The sequence below is a fragment of the Saccopteryx bilineata genome, chromosome 12 (genome assembly GCF_036850765.1).
Source record: "Saccopteryx bilineata isolate mSacBil1 chromosome 12, mSacBil1_pri_phased_curated, whole genome shotgun sequence".
NCBI lineage: Eukaryota > Metazoa > Chordata > Mammalia > Chiroptera > Emballonuridae > Saccopteryx > Saccopteryx bilineata.
The window spans coordinates 58,962,580-58,969,425 of NC_089501.1; the positions used below are offsets into that span (position 1 = coordinate 58,962,580).

The 6,846-nt window shown below is 45.8% G+C and overlaps 1 non-coding gene across 1 annotated transcript; it reads right to left on the reverse strand.

Moving 5' to 3' along the window:
• Positions 1-6,084: 6,084 nt before the first annotated feature.
• On the reverse strand, positions 6,085-6,191 carry LOC136316493 (U6 spliceosomal RNA). The gene has a single exon (XR_010727725.1). It is a non-coding gene; the product is annotated as a U6 spliceosomal RNA (small nuclear RNA).
• Between the last annotated feature and the right edge of the window lie 655 nt (positions 6,192-6,846).

The window sequence follows — 6,846 nt, forward strand, 5'->3', positions numbered from 1 at the left end:
GTTGTGGGTGTTGATGGTCTTATTTCCTCCCTATTGGCCACGGATCCACTGCCTTGTCTGATACATGGCGTCTCCTTTGCACATTCTTTTCTCCTCCTGCCTCGATACTCTATGCCTATATTTAGGCCGTGTTGGGCAGATAAAATATATTATGCTCACTTTGTTAAAGATGGCGCTGCCCTCGGGTGATATTAATGTGTGTTGGGGGCAGGCTGTGGGCAGGCAGGATCCTTGTAGCCTGGGGCTTGGTTTTGAGATTAAGCCTTTCCCACCCTTTTTGATGTGGGGTGGTATAATCCCATCATGCCTCAGATAAGTGATTTTGTATTAGAGACTTCCCCATTTTGTATATTGGATTAAAGGTTTTGATTTCTACACTATAAAATGGGGGCAGAATGGGAGCTTGCTCTCTTGGTTCCTAAGATTAGAGGAGAGAGCAGAGAGGAGAGCAGAGAGAGGCCATGTGGCCAGGAGAGGCAGCCAAGATGGCGGAGTGTTGAGTGAGAAGCCAGTTAGTGCAGAGTTTGTGCAAGGAGCTGGAAGGAGATGGGGAACAGAGGTGAATAAGTCTGGTGAGCTTGAAACCTTTGATTCTAGGAAACTCGGATAAGTCAGTAGCTTTGTGAGCACTGAATGTGAGTGGGTTTTGGAGCCCAGTGTGTGTTTTTACTTGCCCGCCGGGTGCAAGCTAGGATTAAAGAAGATGGCTCATCAGTTTTTGGCTCCGTTGTTTCTTTACCTACTGTCCGAATCCAATGCGAACCTGCATGGGCCAGGCGGCTGTGATGGCAGCCCTGGCCGTGCATACTGGTTTTACAGGCCGGGACCTACTCTCCAAATTCAGAGCCTCTCTCTCCTTTCACCTCCCGTCCTCAGAGTCGGCCCTGTTACTGCTTCTCGGCCAGCCAGATTTGCACAATTCTGTTATCAATTTACCTCTATCACCCAGCAGAGTGAATCCCAAGGTTCTCCTCACCATCCCCACGGCTTCAAAACTCCAGAGAAAGGCCCCCTAGTTTCATGTCTTCAGGTTAAAGAAAACAGAAGCTCCATCTCCACACATGCCTATGAGTGACCCTTCCAGTCAACCTGAATCATCACTGTAAAGCCAGGAGCCAAGGCCAGGGCCACTATCACAGCAGCCGCCTTTAATCCTAGTTTGCACCCGGCGGGCAAGCAAAAAACACACACTGGGCTCCAAAACCCAATCACATTCAGTGCTCACAAAGCCACTGACTTATCCGAGTTTCCTAGAATCAAAGGTTTCTAGCTCACCAGACTTATTCTCCTCTGTTCCCCATCTCCTTCCTTATCCCAGATACAAACTCTGCACAAACTGGCATCTCACTCAGCACTCCACCATCTTGGCTGCTTCTCCTGGCCTCCTCCACGTGGCCTCCTTCTGCTGCTCTCCTCTGCTCTCTCTTCTAATGATAATCTCAGGAACCAAGAGCGCCCCCATTTTATATTGTAGCTTCACAACCTCTAATCCAATATACAAAATAGGGAAGTCTCTAATACAGTCACTTCTCTGAGGCATGATTGGATTGTACCGCCCCACAGCAAAAAAGGGTGGGAAAGGCTTAATCCCAAAACCAAGCCTCAGGCTACAATGATTCTCAACACACATTAATATCACCTGGGCAACGGCCTCTTTAACAAAGTGAGCATAATACATTTTATCTGCCCAACAATCACCTAGATATACCTGCTCCCCCTTAGGGCCCACCAAGGTCAGTCTGACTAAAATCCCAGAAGAAAAGCATCCTAAGCCATGAGTAACTATGATTACCCTTTAATAACAGACAGGATGGATATTCCAGCTTGTTCTATTCTTTTTATCTCCTTATGCTTAAAGGCATGCTCTGCCTTTAAGGGTATGACGTTAAGGGTATGCCTCCCTCTTAACGTCCTCTCATCTAAAAAAACTCTCTTAGTCTTAAAATCTCGTAATCAAGACTAACTTCTCCTATACAGCCAACTGCTAAATATATCTGTCCATATCATCTTCAACTTACTCAACTCTCCCTATTCCTCTTAATAATACTCATCTCCTTCACACCACTCTTATATACAAGATTCAGAGAAAGGGGTCACCTGCTGTGAGAGAGCCAGCACTGTCATAGGAGATTAGCCCACCTGTTCGACAGATAAAATATATTATGCTCACTTTGTTAAAGATGGCGCTGCCCACGTGGAAGCTGTAGCCAGGTGATATTAATGTGTGTTGGGGGCGGGCTGTGGGCAGGCAGGATCCTTGTAGCCTGGGGCTTGGTTTTAAGACTAAGCCTTTCCCACCCTTTTTGATGTGGGGTGGTACAATCCCATCATGCCTTGAATAAGTGACTTTGTATTAGAGACTTCCATATTTTGTATATTGGATTAAAGGTTTGGATTTCTACACTATAAAATGGGGGCAGACTGGGAGCTTGCTCTCTCTCAGTTCCTGAGATTAGCATCAGAGGAGAGAGCAGAGAACAGAGAAAGGCCACGTGGAGGAGGCCAGGCGAGGCAGCCAAGATGGCGGAGTGTTAAAGGAGAAGCCAGTTTGTAGAGTTTGTGCAGAGAGGAGATGAGGAGTAGAGGTGAATGAGACTGGTAAGGTTAGAAACCTTTGATTCTAGGAAACTCAGACAAGTCACTGACTTTGTGAGCACTGAATGAGTGGGTTTTGGAGCCCAGTGTGTGTTTTTACTTGCCCGCCGGTTGCAAGCTAGGATTAAAGGTAATGGCCCAACAGTTCTTGGCTTCATTGTTTCATTACCGTCTGTCTGAATCTAATGCGAACTTGCAAGGGCTAGGCGGCTGTGATGGTGGCTGTGGCAACTGGCCTTACACCACCTCAGCTACAAACTAAGCAAACAAGCTATACTAACCCTACTATTCCCAGTTTGACAAGCTCCTTCCACAGCCCTTTCCAACCAAGGACTCACACCTATCAATCCTCCCTGGGCACCAGGTCTACAGGAGGACATGGGGAAAACCCCTCTCCAGCCTACCTGGACAGGGCCCCATACTGTTATCCTGTCCACCCCTACTGCCATCAAAGTGGAAGGAGACTCACACTGGACTCACCTCTCCCACATTAAGCTTTATACCACCAATACCCCTAAAACCTACATCTCCACCCCCACAGGTCCTCTGTCTCTCAAAATCTCCACATGTCCCCCTATCCAAGAAGAACCAGACCAGTCCATCTCATAATGCTCCTTCAAGAGGCCATATCCCGCCATACCACCCAGTCCAGCAGGCACTCACACAGGCAACTGCCAATGACCACCTTGCCAGCTTCTTCTACTTCCTTCTTCAGGCCTCTGAGGACCTCTCCTGGTTGAGGCCTCACTCCAGTGAAATTGACAAACTCCTCAGTTAAATACGGGACTTGGCCTGACAAGGTTCTCTACTTAAATATTCTCCAGAAAAACTAACGGCTTCTCAATTTCTTCTTCTCTTCCTCTTAATCACCCCTAAGCCTAACCACCATGCCCCCAATTCTTGATCTCCTAACCCCAGTTCTACCTTCTCTCTTACTGGGCGTCACATATGCCGCCCCCATTTCCTCTCTCTTAGAGGCAACCTCACTCGAAGACTTTTTTTTTTAAGAATAAATGAGATGTTGCTTAGGTTTTTTTTAAAATTAATTAATTAATTAATTATTACAGAGACAGAGAGTGAGTCAGAGAGAGGGATAGACAGGGACAGACAGACAGGAACAGAGAGAGATGAGAGGCATCAATCATTAGTTTTTCATTGCGCGTTGCAACATCTTAGTTGTTCATTGATTGCTTTCTCATATGTGCCCTGACAGCGGGCCTTTAGCAGACCGAGTAACCCCTTGCTGGAGCCAGCGACCTTGGGTTCAAGCTGCTGGACTTTTCCTCAAACCAGGTGAGCCCGCACTCAAACTGGCGACCTCAGGGTCTCGAACCTGGGTCCTCTGCATCCCAGTCCAACGCTATATCCACTGCGCCACTGCCTGGTCAGGCTCGAAGACTTTTAATTAAAGTTAATTCTTCCTACACAGTTATGTCCTCCTTAGCCTACTCTGTCCTCCCTATCCCAAACAACAATACCCACCTTCTATGGACAGTTCTCACATACCAAACCCAAAAAGGGGCTTCCTTCTTTTTTTTTCTTTCTTTTTTTTTTTTTTTTTTGTATTTTTCTGAAGCTGGAAACGGGGAGAGACAGTCAGACAGACTCCCGCATGCGCCCGACCTGGATCCACCTGGCACGCCCACCAGGGGCGATGCTCTGCCCCTCCAGGGCATCGCTGTGTCGTGACCAGAGCCACTCTAGCGCCTGGGGCAGAGGCCAAGGAGCCATCCCCAGCACTCGGGCCATCTTTGCTCCAGTGGAGCCTTGGCTGTGGGAGGGGAAGCGAGAGACAGAGAAGAAGGAGGGGGGGGTGGAGAAGCAAATGGGCGCTTCTCCTGTGTGCCCTGGCCGGGAATCGAACCCGGGTCCCCCGCGTGCCAGGCCGACACTCTACCACTGAGCCAACCGGCCAGGGCCGGGGCTTCCTTCTTTGAGAGAGCCAACACTCTTATAGGGAATTTCCCACTTCAGCTGCCAACCAAGCTAATAAGCTATATCAAACCTATTCCCAGCTCAAAAAAATTAAAACCCCAAATTCCCCCTGCTCGGGGACCAGTCGCCCTGAATACTCCCCTGCTTTCATCTGCCCCTTTATGCTTTACTGCTCAAGGTACTGTCCCAGTGAGTCACCTCTCTTCTAACCTCTACAACATCACAATAACTACCCAATTTACCAAAAACCATCACAATCATCGAGTCAACTCTCAAGTTTCTCCAAAAACAAACAGATTATTTTCTAATCCTGTTTGATTCACAGGACCCCCTACTCTTACAGCTTCACAACATAAATGCTCCTATCCCAGCACACAGCTATATCCCTGGCTCACTACCTCTACCACCCGGTTGCAATGCGCAAAGCAGGCCTCTAACCATGTCTCTCCCCTCTAGTCAGAGCTACGTTTTCCTCCACACTGACCGTCTGGAGTTCAGAGTCAGACGGACAAAACCAACCCCTTGTCCATCAATTCTCTATCCATCTCTCATCCTGTATCACCCAATCAGGGGCTTTCTTCTTGTGTGGGACCAACACCTGTATGTGTCTTCCTCTCGGAAGCCAATCAATGACTGCTGGTTGACAAAGTCACAGCAGAGAAAAGGCACAACGATACTTCCTCCCCCTTTGACCTTTTGAATTAATCGGGCCTTATATCCCCCCTTTTCTGGGTGTGTGCTATTATTTATGGCACAGGGATAATAGTACCGTGCTTTCCCTGTAGATTCATAGTAATTTCTTTGGAAATGAGACAGAGGGTGTGAGTTCCACAGAAAAGCCTGTGAGCCCCTTGAACTGGGCTCATAGACATAAGTGGCTGGCTATGATATCCCTCGTAAAGGGTTAAGTCTGTAGGAGAATTCCTTCTTAATCATGTTAGAAAGAATAGATTGTGACTTGTGAATGGGTAGGAGGCAGTAGCTGTGCACAGAGCACCTTTCAGCCTTCACTTAATTCAACATTTTTCCTCCCTAACCTTTTCATGTGATAGAGTAAAGAAACATTCCTTTCTTCTTGCTTATTTGATCTGCAGATAGTGGTACACTCTGAGAAGAATAGAGTCAGAACTTAACTAGTGTTTAAATATAATAAATAAGTAATATTTGACTAGACAATAGTATCTTAGGTAAGGTATAGTAAAATGGCCCATTGTGTGGCCTAGGATGAGAGCGCAGTCGGCAAGAAAAGAATGTTTTACTAAGAGAATTGTCTTTTTTTTTTTTTTAATAAATTTTTATTAATGGTAATGGGATGACATTAATAAATCAGGGTACATATATTCAAAGAAAACATGTCTAGGTTATTTTGTCATCAAATTATGTTGCAAACCCCTCGCCCAAAGTCAGATTGTCCTCCGTCACCCTCTATCTAGTTCTCTGTGCCCCTCCCCCTCCCCCTAACTCTCCCTCCCTCCCTCCCATGTCCTCCCTCCCCCCCCACCCTTGGTAACCACCACACTCTTGTCCATGTCTCTTAGTCTCATTTTTATGTTCAAAAATATGGAACGCTTCACGAATTTGCGTGTCATCCTTGCGCAGGGGCCATGCTAATCTTCTCTGTATCGTTCCAATTTTAGTATATGTGCTGCCGAAGCGAGCACGAGAATTGTCTTTTGACTAAAGGCAATTGCTAGGCTTTCTCAATGAGATGTTCTCATGAGATTTATATACTTTCCAAAATTCTTTGATAATGAGAGGAATGAAGGGGAATCCATAGAAATAATAACAGTTAATGTCTTCTGAAATTATGTTGCTACTAGGCTATCTTGCAAGTGCACTCTGTATATCTTTGGGTGAAAGCTTCTCTTAATGTTATGTCAATTTCTTTATAGGCAAGCCTTTTAGAATCTTGTGAGAAAAAGTAGGACACTGCTTAAACTCAAAGCCATTTACCTGAGCAAGCAGTGGTCCATTGTTAATCCTTAATGATTTCGTCTGCTAATCTCTCTGCCCCTTGACTCACAACAGCAGTCAAGTTAGTTAACTATTAGTACTAATACTTTAAAAGCTTTTACCGATGTTGTTATCACTATTCAAGTTATTTTGTACTTTGAATGATTTGCTACCTGGTTTGTAATGTATAGATATAAATTAACTGTTATCCGGAAACATGTAAACATAGTGAAACAGAAGCAATGATTAACACCATGTAATTGTAACTCAGTGTGTGTGTATAAAAAAGGAGCTGTACTAGCATTTGGGAGAGATGCCTGGCAGTAAATGCTAACCAGAGAATAAAGAGAAAGAAAAGAATTC